The sequence below is a fragment of the Eriocheir sinensis genome, unplaced genomic scaffold, assembly GCF_024679095.1.
Source record: "Eriocheir sinensis breed Jianghai 21 unplaced genomic scaffold, ASM2467909v1 Scaffold412, whole genome shotgun sequence".
Lineage (NCBI taxonomy): Eukaryota > Metazoa > Arthropoda > Malacostraca > Decapoda > Varunidae > Eriocheir > Eriocheir sinensis.
The window spans coordinates 92,501-117,500 of NW_026111735.1; the positions used below are offsets into that span (position 1 = coordinate 92,501).

At 44.2% G+C, this 25,000-nt stretch overlaps 2 pseudogenes; both read left to right on the forward strand.

Moving 5' to 3' along the window:
• LOC126992181 (heme peroxidase 2-like) overlaps nucleotides 1-25,000 on the forward strand; it is an 86,085-nt pseudogene that overhangs the window by 46,247 nt on the left and 14,838 nt on the right.
• The window catches only part of LOC126992182 (heme peroxidase 2-like), a 30,965-nt pseudogene continuing 10,710 nt past the window's right edge, over nucleotides 4,746-25,000 (forward strand).

Here is a 25,000-nt window from a genome sequence, read left to right on the forward strand (position 1 = left end):
AAGTGTGAACAGAGACAACTGAGAATGCTAACGGTGAGGGTTTGTTATTGTTATTGTTATTGTTATTATTATTATTAGTAGTAGTATTAGTATTAGTATTGTTGTTGTTATTATGGAGGAAGGAAGGAGAGAGAGATGAAGAGAGAGAGAGAGAGAGAGAGAGAGAGAGAGAGAGAGAGAGAGAGAGAGAGAGAGAGAATAAAAAAAATGAGAAGAAAAGGAAAGGAGAGAGAGAGAGAGAGAGAGAGAGAGAGAGAGAGAGAGAGAGAGAGAGAGAGAAAGAGAGAGAAATGAGTAGAGAAGGAAAGGAAAGGAGAGAGAGAGAGAGAGAGAGAGAGAGAGAGAGAGAGAGAGAGAGAGAGAGAGAGGTGAACTTTGCTCCTGAGAAGACTCAGGCGATGGTGATCTCTCGGTCCCAGCTGGCACAAGCTGTCGGCTGAAGGGGTGATGTTTGGCTCCGTCACCTCCCGCTCCAGGATTACGTCAGGATCCTCGGAGGGAATTGGACCGAGAGCTGCGCTCGACCGCCACCTGAAACACGTCGCCACCAAGCCTCCCTACGTGTCTCTGCCCTTCAGAGTGGCTAATTTCCTCGAAGCGGTGAATTATGCTCCTCTACAAGGCCCAGGTAAGATCCTACCTGGAGTACGGGGCTCTGACCTGGATGTCCAGCGCTGCCACACACCTGCAGAGACTGGACAAGGTGGAGCGACAGGTGCAGCGACTGTTACAGAAGAACAACCCCCAGCCGCCCCCTTAGGATATTATACATCTAGACACTCTGGAGCACCGCCGGGACGTCGCTGCGCTGGTGGTGTTCCACAAGGCCCAGGTACAAGGAGTACCACACCTGGCAAGACTGAGGCTCCCCCCGCGAGAGGCTGTGAGAGATACGAGAACGGTACTCTCCAGCCACGAGCAGGTCGGGGTGCCGAGGTCACGCGCCAGCCAGCACCAACGGACCTTCACCTCCAGGGTGTCCCGCCTGTGGAACACATTCACTGCAGCAGGGCCAACAGTGAGGGACATGTCCACCCAGCAGGTAAAAGTGGCTGCTCACAGGTGGCGAAGAACATGCCCCACACCACTAGTGATGCTAAATACAGAGTGAACAAGTGTAAAGGGCTTTTGAAATAATGCACGAGAAAAAGTGACATTTTAAGCCCTAAAAAGTGCACAGAGAAACATATGCTACTCGAACGATCGCATAAAGTGTCATCGGCGAAATGCAAATCTGTTGTGTAACTATAGAATCGTCAGTTTAAATAAAATAAATAAAAAAGAGAGAGAGAGAGAGAGAGAGAGAGAGAGAGAGAGAGAGAGAGAGAGACTAATATCACCATTGTCACTCAACAGGATGGCAAGCTGCGTGGCACTCCTAACCCCTTGAGAGGCAAGCTGCTGCTGCCCACTGAGCAGGAGAATCATGAGTGCCAGGCGCCATCAGGAAGGTGTTTCATAGGAGGTAGGTCCCCAGAGAGTGCCATACACACCCTGGCAATACACAACACCATTGGCACTATAGAACACCCTGATACTACACACTGCATCTTGGCACTATATACAACAGCTTGGCACTATATCCAGAACACCCTTGGCACTATAGAACAGCCTGGCACTATACAGAACACCCTTGGCACTACACACGACCCTTGGCACTATAGAACATCTTGGCACTATATACAACAGCTTGGCACTACACACGACCCTTGGCACTATAGAACATCTTGGCACTATATACAACAGCTTGGCACTACACACGACCCTTGGCACTATAGAACAGCCTGGCACTATACAGAACACCCTTGGCACTACACACGACCCTTGGCACTATACACAGAACACATTTTTCTTCCTCTTAATTCTTTTTCTTCGTCTTTTTCTTCTTCTAATTATTTTTCTTGTCCTTTTTCTTCTTCTAATTATTTTCTTCTAATTATTTTTCTTCTTTTTCTTCCTTTAATTCTTTTCTTCTTCTTTTTCTTCCTCTAATTTTTTTTCTTCTTCTTTTTCTTCCTCAAATTATTATTATTATTATTCTTTTTCTTTCTCAAATTCTTTTTCTTCTTTTCTTCCTCTAATTCTTCTTCTTCTTCTTTTTCTTCCTCTAATTCTTTTTCTTGTCCTTTTTCTTCCTCTAATTCTTTTTCTTCTTCTTTTTCTTCCTTAAATTCTTTTCTTCTTCTTTTTCTTCCTCTAATTTTTCTTCTTCTTCTTTTTCTTCCTCTAATTCTTCTTCTTCTTCCTCTAATTTTTTTTCTTGTCCTTTTTCTTCCTCTAATTCTTTTTCTTCTTCTTTTTCTTCCTTAAATTCTTTTCTTCTTCTTTTTCTTCCTCTAATTCTTCTTCTTTTTCTTCCTCTAATTATTCTTCTTCTTCCTCTAATTCTTTTTCTTGTCCTTTTTCTTCCTCTAATTCTTTTTCTTGTCCTTTTCTTCCTCTAATTTTTTTTCTTCTTCTTTTTTACTTCCTCTTCTTCTTCTTTTTCTTCCTCTAATTCTTTTTCTTCTTCTTTTTCTTCCTCTTCTTCTTCTTTTTCTTCCTCATTCTTTTTCTTCTTTTTCTTCCTCTAATTCTTTTTCTTGTCCTTTTTCTTCCTCTAATTCTTCTTCTTCTTTTTCTTCCTCTCATTCTTTTTCTTCTTCTTTTTCTTCCTCTAATTCTTTATCTTGTCATTTTTCTTCCTCTAATTCTTCTTCTTCTTTTTCTTCCTCTAATTCTTTTTCTTCTTCTTTTTCTTCCTATAATTCTTTTTCTTCTTCTTTTTCTTCCTCTAATTTTCTTCTTCTTCTTTTTCTTCCTCTAATTCTTCTTCTTCTTTTTCTTCCTCTAATTCTTTTTCTTCTTCTTTTTCTTCCTCTAATTCTTTTTCTTCTTTTTCTTCCTCTAATTCTTTTTCTTCTTCTTTTTCTTCTTTTTCTTCCTCTAATTCTTCTTTTTCTTGTCCTTTTCTTCTTCTAATTCTTTTTCTTCTTTTTCTTCCTCTAATTATTTTTTTCTTCTTTTTCTTCCTCTAATTATTTTTCTTCTTCCTTTTTCTTCTTCTAATTATTTTTGTTCTTTTTCTTCCTCTAATTATTTTTCTTCTTTTTCTTCTTTTAATTCTTTTCTTCTTTTTCTTCCTCTAATTCTTTTTCTTCTTCTTTTTCTTTCCCTAATTCTTCTTTTTCTTCCTTTTTTTCCTCTAATTCTTCATCTTCTTTTTAATCCTATCTTTATTTTTCTTGTTGTACTTTTTCTCCCAGGGGTAGTTTCATGACCCTGGTAGTAGTATGAACCTCCATCTGTACTGTAAACCTAAGAAAACATATATTTGACAAGGCTTTCATAGGAGATTTGGGCACTTCCAGGGGTAGTTTTATGACCCCAGTGGTAGTTTGACCCTTCCTCTGTACCAAGAACCTAAGAACACGCATATTTGACTAGGCTTTCATACGAGTTCAGGGCATTTCCAGGGGGAGTTTTATGACCCCAGTGGTAGTTTGACCCTTCCTCTGTACCAAGAACCTAAGAACACGCATATTTGACTAGGCTTTCATACGAGTTCAGGGCATTTCGAGGGGGAGTTTTATGACCCCAGTGGTAGTTTGACCCTTTCTCTGTACCAGGAACCCCAAAACACAGACATGAGAACCCAGTTAACCTCATTTTTGACCTCTGGAAATTGTCAACATGGGAGGCGGAAACTTCTCATCACACCAACCAGACACAGTGATGATCCCATTGATGTTTCAGGAACCCTCGTGTGTCCTGCCGTGACCTGCCGGGGATCAACCCGGAGCTGTGGAAGGAGCGCGTGTCAAGTGGGGTAGGCACATAGCTGGGCGTTATCGCGATAAGTTATCGCGATACTTTATCGCTGATAACAAAATCGGATTATCGACCATCCGCTACTTATTTAAATATATATCGGTATCTTCGTTACTTTTGTAACCAAACTAGCGATGATCGCTACTTTTTTTCCGCCTCTCAGAAAAAAACGTTGTCTCCCTACTGCGCATGCGTGGCCCGGTGTTGTATGAAAAAACTTCGGGGTATGAAATATCTTCGGTGATGAGATTTCATGCTTAGATCATGAAAATTAAAACACTAGGTTATTTATTTTATGCTACTCAAAAATCAATATCTCATAGAGAAAAATCATTTAACTTTGCCCCAAAAATGATTATTCACTGCCTCAAATTTGATATTCCATATTCGTTTGTGACCATGCCATGATACTGAAGGCACCCGGTGTTGTGTTATTTGGTGTCCCATCGTCAAAAGCTGGGCTTTTGTTTAAACACTGGTCTCTCGTGAACTCATGCTCAAACCATTATTAGTGTAGACCTGTTCAGTCTCACAATGCTTTTTATTAAGAGTTGCTGGAAAGCTGAATCAAACATAGTACCATCCTCGCTGTTTCTAGAATGACGACACTCTGTACATATAAATACAACTCGTAGAGTGTCGTTCTAAAAACAGCGAGGATGGTGGTGGTACTATATGTCTGATTCAGCCTTCCAGCAACTCTTAATTACGGTTTAAAAGCTTTGTGAGACTGTACAGGTTCACGCTTGCTGGTCTGAGCATGCACCGTTCACGAGAGACCAGTGTTTGTAAACAATTTTTGACGGTGGGGACGCCAAATAACACAACACCGGTTCAGGCATTTCCAGTATTACCGTCTATATGTACGTGTCAACGTGTGATTTTCATGTTTTGTAAGTTTCCTAAAATACAGATAATGAAAATTTGAATTCATCAATGTTGTTCTATCTGAAATATCAATATAGTATCGTTTTCGCCTATCGGACTTATCGCTAGCTAGTTTCGGAATTGGGGATTTATATCGGGTATCGGTTATCGGTTATTGCCTATATTTGTGTCTCTAGTTAACGAATATCGGTTATCGCCGTTAAGGTTTTTCATTATCAGTTATCGGTTATCGGGAATAAGGTTTTCTGTTATCGTGCCCAGCTATGGGTAGGCAGGACTAATATTGACATCAGGGCGGCCGAGCGCATATCACCCTGTGTCATGTGCACCTGTACCAAGGAAGGGGTGAGTGATGTGTGTGTTTTCCTTGCTATAGGGGGATGAGGAAGGGGTGACAAGAGTGAAGGGGTGAGATATATGTGTTTGTCCTTGCTATAGGGGGGAGAGGAAGGGTGACAGGAGTGTAGGGGTGACAATGCATGACTATCATTTCTTTAGGGTGAGGAATGGGTGTTTAAAGTGGTGAGAAGAGAGAAGGGGTGACAGAATGTGAGACTTTCCTTTCTACAGGGTGAGGAAGGGTGTTTAAAGGGGTGACAAGAGTGAAGGGGTGACAGAATGAGACTTTCCTTTCTATAGGGTGAGGAAGGGTGTTTAACGGGGTGACAAGAGTGAAGGGGTGACAGAATGTGAGACTTTCCTTTCTATAGGGTGAGGAAGGGGTGTTTAAAGGGGTGACAGGAGTGAAGGGGTGACAATGCATGACTTTCCTTTCTATAGGGTGAGGAAGGGGTGACAATGCATGACTTTCCTTTCTATAGGGTGAGGAAGGGGTGTTTAACCCTTTCCTTCTTGGCTAAAAGGCTTGGACGCCGACTATCCCCTCGGGTGCAGTTGGGCTGTCCAATGGGGGGTCTCTTTTAACCCCTGTATCTCAAAAACTATTCATCACAGCTAGAAACCAAAAACACCACTGGAAAGAATCTATAGGAGTCGGCTACGTATGCCTCTCTTGCGAACGTACATGCACGTTCAGGGAGTGTTGAATGTTAACACTTATGTCGGTGTGTTAGTAAGTAAATATTTATTGCTATCAAAACATCATATACATAGATGCAAACAAAAACATCGTTAACTAAGCATCGGTCTGTGTGTGTGTGTGTGTGTGTGTTTAGAGAAGTGTTTAACCTGGTAACAGAGGGTATCATGTTTCTTAATGGTCCTTCTAAGCAAGAAAAATGAGAAAAATCATGATCCATACAAACCATTTCATAATATATATCAAAGCATTTGTGATCAGTTTATGTATCATCTTTTGGGGGGTGTTATATCAAATAGATTTGGCCCGGGCTGTTACATGGCACAGACACAATTTTTACGTCGCTGCTACACGGTAAAGACACAAATTTGGCTGCTACATTACACGGTAAAGACACAAATTTGGCCCGTCGCTGCTACACGGTAAAGACACAAATTTGGCCCGTTGCTGCTACACGGTAAAGACACAAATTTGGCCCGTCGCTGCTACACGGTAAAGACACAAATTTGGCCCGTCGCTGCTACACGGTAAAGACACAAATTTGGCCCGTCGCTGCTACACGGTAAAGACACAAATTTGGCCCGTCGCTGCTACACGGTAAAGCCACAAATTTGGCCCGTCGCTGCTACACGGTAAAGATTACCAACCTAAATATTTTCCTGCGTCACCAATAACATATATTTAGATAGTGCTTTAAGATATACCAAGTCAATTTTTGGCTCACGTACGTTCGATAAACACTTTCAGAACAACTTTACGAGCTCCGCAAGACCAGCCTGGGACGTGTGATCTGCGACAACAGCGACAAGCTCCAGCACGTCCAGCCCAAGGTCATGCTGGAGACTGATTCCTTCCTGTAAGTATGAGAATGACGGTCAAACTATGAGGCTCTGTATGAGTCAGTATGTGCTGTTTTAATAAGTGTGTTTACGATAGTTTTAAGCTTGTATTCTTAAGCATCTCAGAGCGCCAGATCGCCAGTTTGAAAATAGTTACATAGATAGATAGAACGTGAATGTTGGATAGATGCGTGTGTGTGTGTGTTTATGTGACGAGCTATGTGTTACGTCTACGCATGTGTTGCCATTATGAGGGAATGTTTTGGGTTAAGGAAGGGACGGATAGCTGGACAGACAGACAGAGGACCAGGTGATAGTTAACCAAGTTTTCCACCCACAGCAATGCCCCAATGGCCTCTTGCAGACTCCTTACGTTCACAAGTTCTTATATTGTCACCACGAGGGAAAGTCTTTGGTTATGGAAGGGACGGGTAGTTAGGCAGACAGACAGAGGACCAGGTGATAGTTAACCAAGCTCTCCACCCTAATCAACGCACCAATGGCCTCTTGCAGACTCCTTACGTTCTCAAGTTCTTATATTGTCACCACGAGGGAAAGTCTTTGGTTTAGGAAGGGACGGGTAGTTAGGCAGACAGACAGAGGACCAGGTGATAGTTAACCAAGTTCTCCACCCTAATCAACGCACCAATGGCCTCTTGCACCCTCCTTACGTTCTCAAGTTCTTATATTGTCACTATGAGGGGATGGCTTTGGTTAGGAAAGGCACGGGTAGTTAGGCAGACAGACAGAGGACCAGGCAATAATTAACCAAGCTCTCCACGCACAGGAACGCCCCAATGGCCCCTTGCACCCTCCTTACGTTCACAAGATCTTATATTGTCACCACGAGGGAAAGTCTTTGGTTTAGGAAGGCACGGGTAGCTAGGCAGACAGACAGAGAACCAGGTGATAGTTAACCAAGCTCTCCACCCTAATCAACGCACCAATGGTCTCTTGCACCCTCCTTACGTTCTCAAGTTCTTATATTGTCACCACGAGGGAAAGTCTTTGGTTTAGGAAGGGACGGGTAGTTAGGCAGACAGACAGAGGATCAGGCAATAATTAACCGAGCTCTCCACGCACAGGAACTCCCCAATGGCCTCTTGCATCCTCCTTACGTTCTCAAGTTCTTATATTGTCACCACGAGGGAAAGTCTTTGGTTTAGGAAGGGACGGGTAGTTAGGCAGACAGACAGAGGATCAGGCAATAATTAACCGAGCTCTCCACGCACAGGAACGCCCCAATGGCCTCTTGCACCCTCCTTACGTTCTCAAGTTCTTATATTGTCACTATGAGGGAAAGTCTTTGGTTAAGGAAGGGACGGGTAGTTAGGCAGACAGACAGAGGACCAGGCGATAGTTAACCAAGCTCTCCACGCACAGGAATGCCCCAATGGCCTGCCAGGGAAAGAATATCAAGGGTGTGGACCTGAATAAGTGGAAGACCGCCAGCCCCAACTTCATCATTCCCGACAAGATGCTTCAGGAGAGCATTGAGAGGGCCAGGCGCGACATCACCAACAATAGGGCCTTCGAGTGTAACCCCTGGGAAGCACGTGAGTGTTGGCGTGTGTGTGTGTGTGTGTGTGTGTGAGTGTGTGTGTGTGTTTTCTTTTTTATTTTAATTTCATCGGTCAATATTTCTAAGTGTATGTTTCTGTGTGTGTGTGTGTGTGTGTTTTCTTTTTTCTTTTAATTTCATCGGTTAATATTTCTAAGTCTGTATATTTCTGAGTGTGTGTGTGTGTGTGTGAGAGAGAGAGAGATTTACTTATCTATATGTACGTATGTAATATAATGATAATGATGATGATGATGATGATAATAGTGAGGTCAGTACAGGGGGGGGGGGGAAAGGATGGAGGGGAGGGGGGAGTGACCTAGGATGACCCCAAATACACACAATGACCTAGTTTGACTGACATTATTATTTTATTTTTTCTCTGACCATCTTGTGAGCCTATGGGGAGGCCTATTCTGACATGACTAGTGATTGGTGTGTGTGTGTGTGTGTGTGTGTGTGTGTGTTTCATTATGGAAAAGGCCTATCGAAATCTACAGAACTATACTGACATGACTAGTGATTGTGTGTGTGTGTGTGTGTGTGTGTGTTTCTTTATGGAAAAGGCCTATCGAAATCTACAGAACTATACTGACATGACTAGTGATTGTGTGTGTGTGTGTGTGTGTTTGATTATGGCAAAGGCCTATCGAAATCTACAGAACTATACTGACATGACTAGTGATCGTGTGTGTGTGTGTGTGTGTGTGTGTGTGTGTGTGTGTGTGTGTGTGTGTGTGTGTGTGTAGCCATGGAGCCCAACTTAACAATGACACACACTGGAACATAATAATCCCATAATAAACACAAATATAACACTTAAAAATCAGGTATAAATCACAGTATAGCGTGTTCAGCGAAGTCCGAGGTGTAATTAACAGATGCCGTGAAGACTAGCTTGCCGGCACACCCTAACGCACACACCGAACACACTCTACCCTTTACACATGGAAGGTCACACACACATACACACACCCACTCCATAGATACGGAGACGGAACCACACGAGCGTAAAGCCCAGGCCTACAACTACAGCTACAACTAGATAAATACAACTAGGTAAATACACACAATTCCCTTAACACATGTTCCCCTCTCTCTCTGACTGACTGCCACTAACACCTTCTAGCACACACACCAACTGACCCAAGACCCAGAACGAAGCGACAGACTAACTCCCGACCCAGACTGACCCCAAGTGGACACCCCAAGACGCAACGCCCGACCGCGGGGGGCCAACGCGTGAACCCTGACCTCATGCAAGCGCTGGTGGGCAGGGGGTCGGAAGTGCAGGGGAGTGAGGTGAGTGAGTGAAGTTGAGTCCGAGGGTTATGCGGGAGGCCGAGGAGCTTCTGACGGATTGCTTTAGCACGGGTGTCAAGGCTTGGGGGTTTATGAGGCAACACGAACGGCAGCTGTGGCAGAAACGTGAGTAACTTGACCCACACGCACTCACACACGCACTCACTCACGAACGCACACACTCAATCACTCACGAATGCACTCATTTTTTGTGTGGGGTGAGGGTTAGAAGAGGTTGTGGTGATCCTACGCACTCATTTTTCATGTTAGGTTCGGAATATGACTTTCACCTGCACGCACGCACTCACGCACTCACAAGCCTCCTTCTCCTCCTTCCTCCTTTCCTCCTCCTCCTCCTCCTCCTCCTCCTTTTTCTCATTAAAACTTTTTTTTCTTCTCCATATTTTTCTTTCCTCCTCCTCCTCCTCCTCCTCCTTTTTCTCATTCAAACTTTCTTTTCTTCTCCATATTTTTCTTTCCTCCTCCTCCTCCTCCTTTTTCTCATTCAAACTTTTTTTCTTCTCCATATTTTTCTTTCCTCCTCCTCCTCCTCCTCCTCCTTTTTCTCATTCAAACTTTTTTTTCTTCTCCATATTTTTCTTTCCTCCTCCTCCTCCTCCTCCTTTTTCTCATTCAAACTTTTTTTCTTCTCCATAGTTTTCTTTCCTCCTCCTCCTCCTCCTCATCATCATCATCATCATCCTCCTCCTCTTCCTCACTCACTCACTCACTCACCCAATACTTCATTTCAGTCACTGGCAAAGGTTGTAGTCCCAGTGTGTGTGTGTGTGTGTGTGTGTGTGTGTGTGTGTTGATGGTGAAGGGTCTAGAGGTCACTATCATCATCATCATTATCATTATCATCATTATCATTATCATCATTATCATTGTCATTATATTATAGCAAAGCATGTGATAGTGTAGCTGTCATTTTCATATATATACATGCATGTGTGTGTGTGTGTGTGTGTGTGAGAGAGAGAGAGAGAGAGAGAGAGAGAGAGAGAGAGAGAAAAAAAATGTGTGTGTGTGTGTGTGAGAGAGAGAGAGAGAGAGAGAGAGAGAGAGAGAGAGAGAGAGAGAGAGAGAAATGTGTGTGTGTGTGTGTGTGTGTGTGTGTGTGTGTGTGTGTGTGTGTGTGTGTGTGTGTGTGTGTATCTAACGCCCCTCCCCCCCTTCCCTCCCCCCTCCCCCTCAGAGCTGACTGCCGACCCCGAAGGACCTCTGGGGTCAGCCTACGCCTTCAGCAAGCCCAAGGCGCAATCCGTCAAGATCTCAAACTCCTCGTTCATCCTTCAGTTTGCTTCAGCGCGATTTGTAAACAACTATTTCGCTGGGTGAGTCAAGCTAACCGAACCTTACCTTACCTATCATATCCTATCCTATCCTATCCTATCCTTTCCTAACCTTACCTAACCTATTCTAACCTTACCTAACCTATTCTATCCTTACCTTACCTAACCTAACCTAGTCTATCCTATCCTAACCTTCCGTAACCTATCCTAACCTTACCTAACCTATTCTATCCTAACCTTCCCTAACCTAACCTAGTCTATCCTATCCTAACCTTACCTATTCTAACCTAACCTATCCTAATCTAACCTATCCTAACCTTACCCAACCTAACCTAGCCTATCCTATCCTAACCTTACCTAACCTTACCTAACCTAGCCTAGCCTATCCTATCTTAACCTATCCTATCCTATCCTAACCCTACCTAACCTAACCTTCCCTAACCTTACCTAACCTTACCTAACCTTACTTAACCTAACCTGACCTGCCATATAGTCCTTCCCAGCCTTACCAGACCCTTAGCAATGAGTCGGGTATTTACCAAACCTCAAACATGACCTCAAACCACTACTGGCTCTTCTCTTCTCTTCTCTTATTCTTTGTATTGTTCTTTTTATTGGTATTCTTCCTCTTCTTCTGTTTCTTCTTCCTTAATTCTTCATATTATTATTATTATTATTATTATTATTATTGTTTTCTTTCATTTTCTTTTCTTATTTTCCATATATCCCTGTCTTCTTTTTCATTCCTATTAACATTCTTCAGGTCAGGTCAAGTCATTACGTAGGTCATTTCTCACGACTTGACAACTAACTGACCCGTCTTTCCCCCTCCATCCCACAGGTCAGACAGGATAAGGGCACGAAAAACACGCGCAGCTGACCGCCAGCTGAAGTGTGACGACCAGACCTGCCTTGCGACCATACATCACGATTCCGTACGGCGACAGGATGGTGCAATATCCTGAATTTCCCGTCCTTCGGCAAGTCATTCCGGGCCAAGAGTCGTCTGTTGAGGCCCTCCTATTAAGGTGGTGTGTGTGTGTGTGTGAGGGAGGGTTGTGTCTGTGTGTGTGTGCGTCTGTGTGTGTGTTAAGTTAGATGAGGATTACGTAATATCAATTATGTGTGTGTGTGTGTGTGTGTGTGTGTGTGTGTGTGTGTGTGTGTGTGTGTGTGATTGACAGGCTATGAGAGAAGGGAAGGGAAGGGAAGAGAAGAGAAGAGAAGAGAAGGGAAGGGAAGAGAAGAGAAGAGAAGAGAAGAGAAGAGAAGAGAAGAGAAGGGAAGGGAAGGGAAGGGAAGGGAAGAGAAGAGAAGAGAAGAGAAGAGAAGAGAAGAGAAGAGAAGAGAAGAGAAGAGAAGAGAAGAGAAGAGAAGGGAAGGAAAGAGAAGAGAGAGAGAGAGAGAGAGAGAGAGAGAGAGAGAGAGAGAGAGAGAGAGAGAGAGAGAGAGAATATGCATGTATATGTATAGACAAACAAATTATAGCCACCACCACTACTACTACTACTACTACTACTACTACTACTACTACTACTACTACTACTACTACTACTACTACTACTACCATTACTACTACTACCATTACTACTACTACTACAACTACTACCATTACTACAACAACTATCCCTCTATTTCCAGGCCTATCTAAGCCACTACTACTACTACTACTACTACTACTACTACTACTACTACTACTACTACTACTACTACCATTACTACTACTACTACCATTACTACTACTACTACAACTACTACCATTACTACAACAACTATCCCCCTATTTCCAGGCCTATCTAAGCCACTACTACTACTACTACTACTACTACTACTACTACTACTACTACTACTACTACTACTACTACTACTACTATTAACCCCACTATTCTACCTCCATTTCCAGGGCTATCAAACCCCCAGCCAGTCAATCACAGGTCAGCCTCTTCCCTCCCCTCGGCTAATCTCTACGAACATGCACAACGATGTCTCGGCTCCTCATGTTCGCTACACCCTCATGGTCATGCAATGGGGGCAGCTTATCGACCATGACATCATCTTCACGCCCATCAACAAAGGTATGTGTGTGTGTGTGTGTGTGTGTGTGTGTGTGTGTAAGTAATGTTTTTTTGCTAACATATTTAAGACAGCTTTCCAATTGTATAACTTTAAATATCTTGGCTATATCAATGTCTGTGTGTGTGTGTGTGTGTGTGTGTGTGTGTGTGTGTGTATAAGTAGGTAATGGTTTATTGCTAAGATATTTAAGACAGTTTTACAATTAAATAACTTTAAATATCTTGGTTGTATCTGTGTGTGTGTGTGTGAGTGTGTGTGTAAGAAATGGTCTATTGCTAACATATTTAAGACAGCTTTCCAATTGTATAACTTTAAATATCTTGGCTATATCAATGTCTGTGTGTGTGTGTGTGTGTGTGTGTGTGTGTGTGTGTGTGTGTGTGTACCTAACTTACCCTAACCTAACCATTATCTAAGTTGGTCTTGAAATCATAAATCGTATGTGTGTGTGTGTGTGTGTGTGTGTGTGTGTGTGTGTGTGTGTGTGTTTACATTGTTTTCTTTTTATACTTCTCTCTCTCTCTCTCTCTCTCTCTCTCTCTCCTTGACCTTTCTTGACCCAGGTTACTGAGAGCAGATGAACCAGGTCACTGCATTTGTGGACACCTCACACACCTATGGCTCAGACAAGTGTGAACAGAGACAACTGAGAATGCTAACGGTGAGGGTTTGTTATTGTTATTATTATTAGTAGTATTAGTATTAGTATTAGTATTGTTGTTGTTATTATGGAAGGGAAGGAAAGGAGAGAGAGAGAGAGAGAGAGAGAGAGAGAGAGAGAGAGAGAGAGAGAGAGAGAGAGAGAGAGACTAATATCACCATTGTCACTCATCAGGATGGCAAGCTGCGTGACACTTTTAACCCCTTGGGAGGCAAGCTGCTGCTGCCCACTGAGCAGGAGAATCATGAGTGCCAGGCGCCATCAGGAAGGTGTTTCATAGGAGGTAGGTCCCCAGAGAGTGCCATACACCCTGGCAATACACAACACCATTGGCACTATAGAACACCCTGATACTACACACTGCATCTTGGCACTATAAACAACAGCTTGGCACTACACACCACCCTTAGCACTATAGAACAGCCTGGCACTATACAGAACACTCTTGGCACTATAGAACAGCCTGGCACTATACAGAACACCCTTGGCACTATAGAACAGTCTGGCACTATACAGAACACCCTTGGCACTATAGAACAGTTTTGGTCCTGGCACTATACAGAACACCGACCCTTGGCACTATGAACAGCCTGGAACTATACACAACACACTTGGCACTATACAACAGCCTGGCACTATACAGAACACCCTTGGCACTATAGAACAGCCTGGCACTATACAGAACACCCTTGGCACTATAGAACAGCCTGGCACTATACAGAACACCCTTGGCACTACACACGACCCTTGGCAGTATACACAGAACACACTTTTTTTCCTCTTAATTCTTTTCTTCTTCTTTTTCTTCCTCTAATTCTTCTTCTTCTTCTTTTTCTTTCTCTAATTCTTCTTCTTCTTCTTTTTCTTCCTCTAATTCTTTTTATTTTTCTTTTTCTTCCTCTAATTATTTTTCTTTTACTTTTTCTTCCTCTAATTCTTCTTTTTTTTCCTCTAATTCTTCTTCTTCTTTTTCTTCCTCTAATTCTTTTTCTTGTCCTTTTTCTTCCTCTAATTCTTTTTCTTCTTCTTTTTCTTCCTCTTCTTCTTCTTCTTTTTCTTCCTCTAATTCTTCTTCTTCTTCTTTTTCTTCCTCTAATTCTTTTTCTTCTTCTTTTTCTTCCTCTAATTCTTCTTCTTCTTCTTTTTCTTCCTCTAATTCTTCTTCTTCTTCTTTTTCTTCCTCTAATTCTTCTTCTTCTTCTTTTTCTTCCTCTAATTCTTCTTCTTCTTCTTTTTCTTCCTCTAATTCTTCTTCTTCTTCTTTTTCTTCCTCTAATTCTTTTTCTTCTTCTTTTTCTTGTCCTTTTTCTCCCTCTAATTCTTTTTCTTCTTCTTTTTCTTCCTCTTATTCTTTTTCTTCCTCTTATTCTTTTTCTTCTTCTTTTTCTTCCTCTAATTCTTTTTCTTCTTCTTTTTCTTCCTCTAATTATTTTTCTTCTTCTTTTTCTTCCTCTAATTCTTTTTTTCTTCTTTTGCTTCCTCTAATTCTTTTTATTGTCCTTTTTATGCAACTAATTCTTCTTCTTCTTCTTTTTCTTCCTCTAATTCTTTTCCTTCTTTTTCTTCTTCTAATTCTTTTTCTTCCTCTAATTATTTTCTTCTTCCTTTTCTTCCTCTAATTCTTTTTCTTCTTCCATTTTCTTCTTCTAATTATTTTTTTTCTTTCTTCCTCCAATTATTTTTTTTTCTTCCTTTAATTCTTTTCTTCTTTTCCTTCCTCTAATTCTTTTTTTCTTCTTTTTCTTCCCCTAATTCTTCTTTTTCTTCCTTTTCTTCCTCTAATTCTTCTTCCTTTTTTTCCTCTAATTCTTCATCTTCTCTTTAATCCAATCTTTATTTTTCTTGTGGTACTTTTTCTCCCAGGCGACACTCGGGCCTCTGAGCAGCCAGGTCTCACCGCGCTTCACACCCTCATGATGCGTGAGCACAACTGCGTCGCTGGGGAGCTCAAGCGCCTCAACAAGCACTGGAGCGACGAGCAGCTCTTCCAGAACGCTCGGCGGATCGTGACGGCCATCAACCAACATGTGACGTACAATGAGTGGCTGCCGAGAGTCCTGGGATGGAACGCAGTCAACCTGTATGGCCTTAACCTGCTGCCAGAGGGACACTATGAAGGTGAGAGCCTCTAGGGTGCCACTAAGGGTTGTAGGGCACTATGTTCAAGGGGCACTAAGCTTAAGAGGCACTGGGCTTGATGGCTAACTAGTGCTACATAAAGCTTGAGGGTGACTTGCGCTCTTTGAAATAAAACTCTGACCTCCTTATGACGTAAAATACACCTCAAATACATGATAGACACCCATGATAGTTATAATGGAGTGTCGTTTTGGTTACACAATAGCTAACCCAGAGAGTGCAGATTTAAATGCTTAAGTCTGTCCTCGTTTGGCAAGTTTTTCATCCTCCTCTGTTCAGATTCTAACACAGCTCACTCTCTCCTTCTCTCCCATCTCCCCTCGGCAGGTTACGACGCATATTGCAACCCTACGGTCCTCAACGAGTGTGGAATAGCCTTCCGCTTCGGCCACTCCCTGCCGAAGCCTTCCCTGGAGCGGATGGACGGAATCTTCGCCAAGCAGGACCCTCCCGTCAAGCTGAGTGATCACTTCTTCAACCCAGACTTGCTCTACCAACGGGGAATGCTCGACGAAATTATCCGAGGGCTCACGACTGTCTCCATGGAAACGCTTGACCAGTTCTTGACGGATGAGGTCACGAACCATCTATTCGAAGACAAGAAGAGGCCGTTCTCTGGGCTTGACCTTGCATCACTGAATATCCAGAGAGGTCGCGATCATGGACTACAACCTTATAATGAGTACCGAGCGCTGTAGCCTTACGCGAGCGAGAAGCTTTGATGACCTACACCGGGAAATCGCACGGCTGGTCATTGAGCGTTTGAGGCGGACGTATGCACGCGTCGACGATACTGACCTCTTCACTGGCGGCCTAATGGAAACGTCACTCCACGGAGGACTCGTAGGACCCACCTTCGGCTGTATCCTCGGCATCCAGTTCGGAAACCTTCGGAAGTGTGACCGCCTCTGGTATGAAAATTCTGACCCCTTGGTACGATTCACCGACCCACAGCTGACGGAGATAAGGAAGGTGAGTCTCGGTCGAAGGGAAATCGTATACGTAAATTTTTTCTCTTCTTATTTTTTTGGTATTCTCCTTCCTCTCTCTCTCTCTCTCTCTCTCTCTCTCTCTCTCTCTCTCTCTCTCTCTCTCTCTCTCTCTCTCTCTCTCTCTCTCTCTCTCTCTCCAGAGGTGAGGCTCGGTCAAATCGTATAATTAATTTTTTTTTTCTTTATTATTTTCTTGGTATTCTCCTTCCTTTCAACCTTTCTTCATTTCTTTCCTCACCTTCTCTTCCTCCCTCTCTTCCTCCTCTCTCTCTCCTTCCTTTCCTCCTCCTCCTCCTCTCAAGTCCACTAATACTGAAGCACATAATCTATCAAACACATTCTATCAGGCATTTTAAATCACTATATTGTTATGAGTGAGTTTATCCTTGCAAAGTCTATCAATAAGTTCTAAGTCCTTTCCTTCCTTATATAGTGTGAGTGTGTGTATTAATAAGTATACTAAATCTCTATGTTAGTGTGAGTTTTTTCCTTGCAAAGTCTATCAATAAGTTCTAAGTCCTTTCCTTCCTTATATAGTGTGAGTGTATGTGTGTTAATATGTCTAGTAAATCTCTATGTTAGTGTGAGTTTTTTCCTTGCAAAGTCTATCAATAAGTTCTAAGTCCTTTCCTTCCCTATATAGTGTGAGTGTGTGTAATAATAAGTATACTAAATCTCTATATAAGTCTGAATGAGTGTTTTCTAGCAGTCTGTCAATAAGGTCTTTGCTTGTGTCGTAAGTAATAATTCTATCGTGTGTAATTCTTGCAGGTCACGCTTGCCAAGATGCTCTGCGATAACTGTGATAATGTGGAGAGTGAGCAGCGGTCCGTCTTTGACCTTCCTGACCCCTTCCTGTAAGTGAGACTGTTTGGGGGTTAGGTCAGTATTGTTAAGGTCACAGGCTCACATTACAACTGTTTCCCAAGGCCACAGAGAAGATTATCCGGGTTTTCTTGGGTGTTTTTCCGTTCAATGTGCAGAAGTCAGGTAAAACTTATATATATTTGACTAAGCCTTTGTATGAGTTGTAGGCATTTTCAAAATATTTTATGACCCCAGTGGTAGTTTGAACCTTCCTCTGTACCATGAATCTGAGAAACATATCTGACAAGACTTTCATAGGAGTTTGGGGCATTTCAGGGTAGTTTATGACCCTGGTGGTAGTTTGAACCTTTATCTGTACTGTGAACCTAAGAAATATATTTGACAAGACTTTCCTAGGAGTTCAGGGCATTTCAGGGTAGTTTCATGACCCTGGTAGTAGTGTGAACCTCCATCTGTACTTTGAACCTAGAAAACATATATTTGACAAGGCTTTCATAGAGATTTGGGCACTTCAGGGGTAGTTTATGACCCCAGTGGTAGTTTGACCCTTCCTCTGTACCAAGAACCTAAGAACACGCATATTTGACTAGAGCTTTCATACGAGTTCAGGGCATTTCAGGGGAGTTTTATGACCCCAGTGGTAGTTGACCCTGTACCAGGAACCCCAAACACAGACATGAGAACCCAGTTAACCTCATTTTGACCTCTGGAAATTGTGTCAACATGGGAGGCGGAACCTTCTCATCACACCAACCAGACACAGTGATGATCCCATTGATGTTTCAGGAACCTCGTGTGTCCTGCCGTGACCTGCCGGGATCAACCCGGAGCTGTGGAAGGAGCGCGTGTCATGTGGGGTCAGCAAGACTAATATTGACATCAGGGCAGCCAGCACATATCACCCTGTGTCATGTGCACTGTACCAAGGAAGGGGTGAGTGATGTGTGTGTTTTCCTTGCTAGGGGGGTGAGGAATGGTGACAAGAGTGAATGGGTTATAGATATTTTTTTGTACTTGCTATAGGGGGGTGAGGAAGGGTGGCAATAGTGAAGAGGTGAGTGATGTGTGGAGGGTTAGTAAGGGGTGACAAGAGTGAAGGGTGAGTGATATGTGTTTGTCCTTGCTATAGGGGGGTGAGGAAGGGTGGCAGGAGTGAAGGGTGAGATATGTGTTTGTCCTTGCTTTAGGGGGTGAGGAAGGGTGACAAGAGTGAAGGGGTGAGTGATGTGTGGGGGTGAGGAAGGGTGACAAGAGTGAAGGGGTGAGAGATATGTGTTTGTCCTTGCTCTAGGGGGTGAGGAAGGGTGACAGAGTGAAGGGTGAGTGATGTGTGGGGGGTGAGGAAGGGTGACAAGAGTGAAGGGGTGAGTGATGTGTGGGGGGTGAGGAAGGGTGCAAGAGTGAAGGGTGAGTGATGTGTGGGGGTGAGAAGGGTGACAAGAGTGAAGGGTGAGTGATGTGTGTTTGTCCTTGCTATAGGGGGTGAGGAAGGGTGGCAAGAGTGAAGGGGTGAGAGATATGTGTTTGTCCTTGCTCTAGGGGGTGAGGAAGGGTGACAAGAGTGAAGGGTGAGAGATATGTGTTGTCCTTGCTATAGGGGGGTGAGGAAGGGTGACAAGAGTGAATGGGTGAGTGATGTGTGGGGGTGAGGAAGGGTGACAAGAGTGAAGGGTGAGTGATATGTGGGGGGTGAGGAAGGGTTGACAAGAGTGAAGGTGAGAGATATGTGTTTGTCCTTGCTATTGGGGGGGTGAGGAAGGGTGTCAAGAGTGAAGGGGTGAGAGATATGTGTTTGTCCCTGCTATAGGGGGTGAGGAAGGGTGACAAGAGTGAAGGGGTGAGATATGTGTTTGTCCTTGCTATAGGGGGTGAGGAAGGGTGACAAGAGTGAAGGGTGAGAGATATGTGTTTGTCCTTGCTATAGGGGGTGAGGAAGGGTGACAAGAGTGAAGGGTGAGAGATATGTGTTTGTCCTTGCTATAGGGGTGAGGAAGGGTGACAAGAGTGAAGGGGTGAGTGATGTGTGGGGGTGAGGAAGGGTGACAAGAGTGAAGGGGTGAGTGATGTGTGGGGGTGAGGAAGGGTGACAAGAATGAAGGGGTGAGAGATATGTGTTTGACCTTGCTATAGGGGGTGAGGAAGGGTGACAAGAGTGAAGGGGTGAGAGATATGTGTTTGTCCTTGCTATAGGGGGGTGAGGAAGGGTGACAAGAGTGAAGGGTTGAGAGATAGTTGTTTTTCCTTGCAATCGGGGGTGAGGAAGGGTGACAAGAGTGAAGGGGTGAGAGATATGTGTTTGCCTTTGCTATAGGGGGTGAGGAAGGGTGACAAGAGTGAAGGGTGAGAGATATGTGTTTGTCCTTGCTATAGGGGGGGGTGAGGAAGGGTGACAAGAGTGAAGGGGTGAGTGATGTGTGTGGGGGGGTGAGGAAGGGTGACAAGAATGAAGGGTGAGAGATATGTGTTTGTCCTTGCTATAGGGGTGAGGAAGGGTGACAAGAGTGAAGGGTGAGAGATATGTGTTTGTCCTTGCTATAGGGGGTTGAGGAAGGGTGACAAGAGGGAAGGGGTGAGAGATATGTGTTGGTCCCTGCTATAGGTGGGTGAGGAAGGGTGGCAAGAGTGAAGGGGTGAGAGATATGTGTTTGTCCTTGCTATAGGGGGTGAGGAAGGGTGACAAGAGTGAAGGGGGGAGAGATATGTGTTTGTCCTTGCTATAGGGGTGAGGAAGGGTGACAAGAGTGAAGGGTGAGAGATATGTGTTTGTCCTTGCTATAGGGGGTGAGGAAGGGTGACAAGAGTGAAGGGTGAGAGATATGTGTGTTGTCCTTGCTATTGGGGGGAGAGGAAGGGTGTCAAGAGTGAAGGGGTGAGAGATATGTGTTTGTCCTTGCTATAGGGGGGTGAGGAAGGGTGACAAGAGTGAAGGGGTGAGAGATATGTGTTTGTCCTTGCTATAGGGGGGTGAGGAAGGGTGACAAGAGTGAAGGGTGAGAGATATGTGTTTGTCCTTGCTCTAGGGGGTGAGGAAGGGTGACATGAATGAAGGGGTGAGAGATATGTGTTTGTCCTTGCTATAGGGGGTGAGGAAGGGTGACAAGAGTGAAGGGTGAGAGATATGTGTTTGTCCTTGCTATAGGGGGGGTGAGGAAGGGTGACAAGAGTGAAGAAATTGGGTGATGTGTGGGGGGTGAGGAAGGGTGACAAGAATGAAGAATGAGAGATATGTGTTTGTCCTTGCTATAGGGGGGTGAGGAAGGGTGACAAGAGTGAAGGGGTGAGTGATGGGTGGGGGTGAGGAAGGGTGACAAGAATGAAGGGGTGAGAGATATGTGTTTGTCCTTGCTATAGGGGTGAGGAAGGGTGACAAGAGTGAAGGGGTGAGAGATATGTGTTTGTCCTTGCTATAGGGGGTGAGAAGGGTGACAAGAGTGAAGGGGTGAGATATGTGTTTGCCTTTGCTATAGGGGGTGAGGAAGGGTGACAAGAGTGAAGGGTGAGAGATATGTGTTTGTCCTTGCTATAGGGGGTGAGGAAGGGTGACAAGAGTGAAGGGTGAGAGATATGTGTTTGTCCTTGCTATAGGGGGTGAGGAAGGGTGACAAGAGTGAAGGGGTGAGAGATGTGTTTGTCCTTGCTATAGGGGTGAGGAAGGGTGACAAGAGTGAAGGGTGAGTGATGTGTGGGGGTGAGGAAGGGTGACAAGAGTGAAGGGGTGAGTGATGTGTGGGGTGAGAGATATGTGTTTGTCCTTGCTCTAGGGGTGAGGAAGGGTGACAAGAGTGGAGGGGTGAGTGATGTGTGGGGGGTGAGGAAGGGTGACAAGAGTGAAGGGGTGAGAGATATGTGTTTGTCCTTGCTATAGGGGGGTGAGGAAGGGTGACACGAGTGAAGGGGTGACAATGCATGACCTTCCTTTCTATAGGGTGAGGAAGGGGTGTTTAAAGGGGTGACAAGAGTGAAGGGGTGACAATGCATGACCTTCCTTTCTATAGGGTGAGGAAGAAGTGTTTAAAGGGGTGACAGGAGTGAAGGGGTGACAATGCATGACCTTCCTTTCTATAGGGTGAGGAAGGGGTGTTTAAAGGGGTGACAGGAGTGAAGAGGTGACAATGCATGACTTTCCCTTCTTTAGGGTGAGGAAGGGTGACAGTGCATGACTTTCTATAGGGTGAGGAAGGGTGACAGTGCATGACTTTCTATAGGGTGAGGAAGGGGTGTTTAACCCTTTCCTTGCGCGCGGTGCGGACGCCACTATTCTCTCAAAACTCTTCATCACAGCTAGAAACCAAAACACCACAGGAAAGAGGAGGTCCAGATCTATAGAGTCGGCTATGTATGCCTCTCTTGCGAACGTACGTGCACGTTCAGGGAGTGTTGAATGTTAACACTTACGTCGGTGTGTTAGTAAGTATATATTTATTGCTATCAAAACATCATATACATAGATACAAACAAAAACATCGTAAATTAAGCATCGGTCTGTGTGTGTGTGTGTGTGTGTGTGTGTGTGTGTGTGTGTGTGTGTGTGTGTGTGTGTTTAGAGAAGTGTTTAACCCAGTAACAGCGGGTATCATGTTTCTTAATGGTCCTTCTAAGCAAGAAAAATGAGGAAAATCATCATCCATACAAACCATTTCATAATATATATCAAAGCATTTGTGATCAGTTTATGTATCATCTTTTGGGGGGTGTTACATCATGGCACAAATTTGGCCCGTCGCTGCTACACAGTAAAGCCACAAATTTGGCCCGTGGCTGCTACACAGTAAAGCCACAAATTTGGCCCGTCGCTGCTACACGGTAAAGCCACAAATTTGGCCTGTCGCTGCTACACGGTAAAGCCACAAATTTGGCCCGTCACTGCTACACGGTAAAGCCACAAATTTGGCCCGTCGCTGCTACACGGTAAAGCCACAAATTTGGCCCGTCGCTGCTACACGGTAAAGCCACAAATTTGGCACGTCGCTGCTACACGGTAAAGCCACAAATTTGGCCCGTCACTGCTACACGGTAAAGCCACAAATTTGGCCCGTCGCTGCTACACGGTAAAGCCACAAATTTGGCCCGTCGCTGCTACACGGTAAAGCCACAAATTTGGCCCGTCGCTGCTACACGGTAAAGCCACAAATTTGGCCCGTCACTGCTACCTGGTTAAGATTACCCACCTAAATATTTTCCTGCATCACCAATAACATATATCTAGATAGTGTTTAAAGATATACCAAGTCAATTTTTGGCTCACGTACGTTCAATAAACACTTTCAGAACAACTTTACGAGCTCCGCAAGACCAGCCTGGGACGTGTGATCTGCGACAACAGCGACAAGCTCCAGCACGTCCAGCCCAAGGTCATGCTGGAGGCTGATTCCTTCCTGTAAGTATGAGAATGACGGTCAAACTATGAGGTTCTGTATGAGTCAGTATGTGCTGTTTTAATAAGTGTGTTTACGATAGTTTTAAGCTTGTATTCTTAAGCATCTCAGAGCGCCAGATCGCCAGTTTGAAAATAGTTACATAGATAGATAGAACGTGAATGCTGGATAGATGCGTGTGTGTGTGTGTTTATGTGACGAGCTATGTGTTACGTCTACGCATGTGTTGCCATTATGAGGGAATGTTTTGGGTTAAGGAAGGGACGGATAGCTGGACAGACAGACAGAGGACCAGGTGATAGTTAACCAAGCTCTCCACCCACAGCAGTGCACCAATGGCCTCTTGCAGCCTCCTTATGTTCACAAGTTCTTATATTGTCACTACGAGGGAAAGTCTTTGGTTATGGAAGGCACGGGTAGCTAGGCAGACAGACAGAGGACCAGGTGATAGTTAACCAAGCTCTCCACCCACAGCAGTGCACCAATGGCCTCTTGCAGCCTCCTTATGTTCACAAGTTCTTATATTGTCACCACGAGGGAAAGTCTCTGGTTAAGGAAGGGACGGGTAGCTAGGCAGACAGACAGAGGACCAGGTGATAGTTAACCAAGCTCTCCACGCACAGGAACGCCCCAATGGCCTCTTGCAGCCTCCTTATGTTCTCAAGTTCTTATATTGTCACTATGAGGGGATGGCTTTGGTTAGGAAAGGCACGGGTAGCTAGGCAGACAGACAGAGAACCAGGCGATAGTTAACCAAGTTCTCCACGCACAGGAATGCACCAATGGCCTGCCAGGGGAAGCATATCAAGGGTGTGGACCTGACGAAGTGGAAGACCGCCAGCCCCAACTTCATCATTCCCGACAAGATGCGACATCACCAACATGAGGGACTCCGAGTGGAACCTCTGGGAAGCACGTGAGTGTTGGTGTGTGTGTGTGTGTGTGTGTGTGTGTGTGTGTGTGTGTGTGTGTGTGTGTGTGTGTGTGTGTGTGTGTGTGTGTGTGTGTGTTTTCTTTTTTCTTTTAATTTCAACGGTTAATATTTCTAAGTGTATATTTCTGTGTGTGTGTGTGTGTGTGTGTGTTTTCTTTTTTCTTTTAATTTCATCGGTTAATATTTCTAAGTGTATATTTCTGTGTGTGTGTGTGTGTGTGTGTGTGTGTGTGTGTGTGTTTTCTTTTTTCTTTTAATTTCATCGGTTAATATTTCTAAGTGTATATTTCTGTGTGTGTGTGTGTGTGTGTGTGTGTGTGTGTGTGTGTGTGTGTGTGTGTTTTTTTTTTTCTGATATTGTTTTTTTGTTTTGTGAGAGAGAGAGAGAGAGAGAGAGAGAGAGAGAGAGATTTACTTATCTATATGTACGTATGTAATATAATGATAATGATGATGATGATGATGATAGTGAGGTCAGTACAGGGGGGGGGGAAGGATGGAGGGGAGGGGGGGGTGACCTAGGATGACCCCAAATACACACAATGACCTAGTTTGACTATGACATTATTATTATTTTCTTTCTCTGACCATCTTGTGAGCCTATGGGGAGGCCTATTCTGACATGACTAGTGATTGGTGTGTGTGTGTGTGTGTGTGTGTGTGTGTGTGTGTGTGTGTGTGTGTGTGTGTGTTATGGAAAAGGCCTATTGAAATCTACAGAACTATACTGACATGACTAGTGATTGGTGTGTGTGTGTGTGTGTGTGTATGTGTGTGTGTGTGTTTCATTATGGAAAAGGCCTATCGAAATCTACAGAACTCTACTGACATGACTAGTGATCGTGTGTGTGTGTGTGTGTGTGTGTGTGTGTGTGTGTGTGTGTGTGTGTGTGTGTGTGTGTGTGTGTGTAGCCCTGGAGCCCAACTTAACAATGACACACACTGGAACATAATAATCCCATAATAAACACAAATATAACACTTAAAAATCAGGTATAAATCACAGTATAGCGTGTTCAGCGAAGTCCCAGGTGTAATTAACAGATGCCGTGAAGACTAGCTTGCCGGCACACCCTAACGCACACACCGAACACACTCTACCCTTTACACATGGTAGGTCACACACACACATACACACACCCACTCCATAGATACGGAGACGGAACCACACGAGCGTAAAGCCCAGGCCTACAACTACAGCTACAACTAGGTAAATACAACAAGGTAAATACACACAATTCCCTTAACACATGTTCCCCTC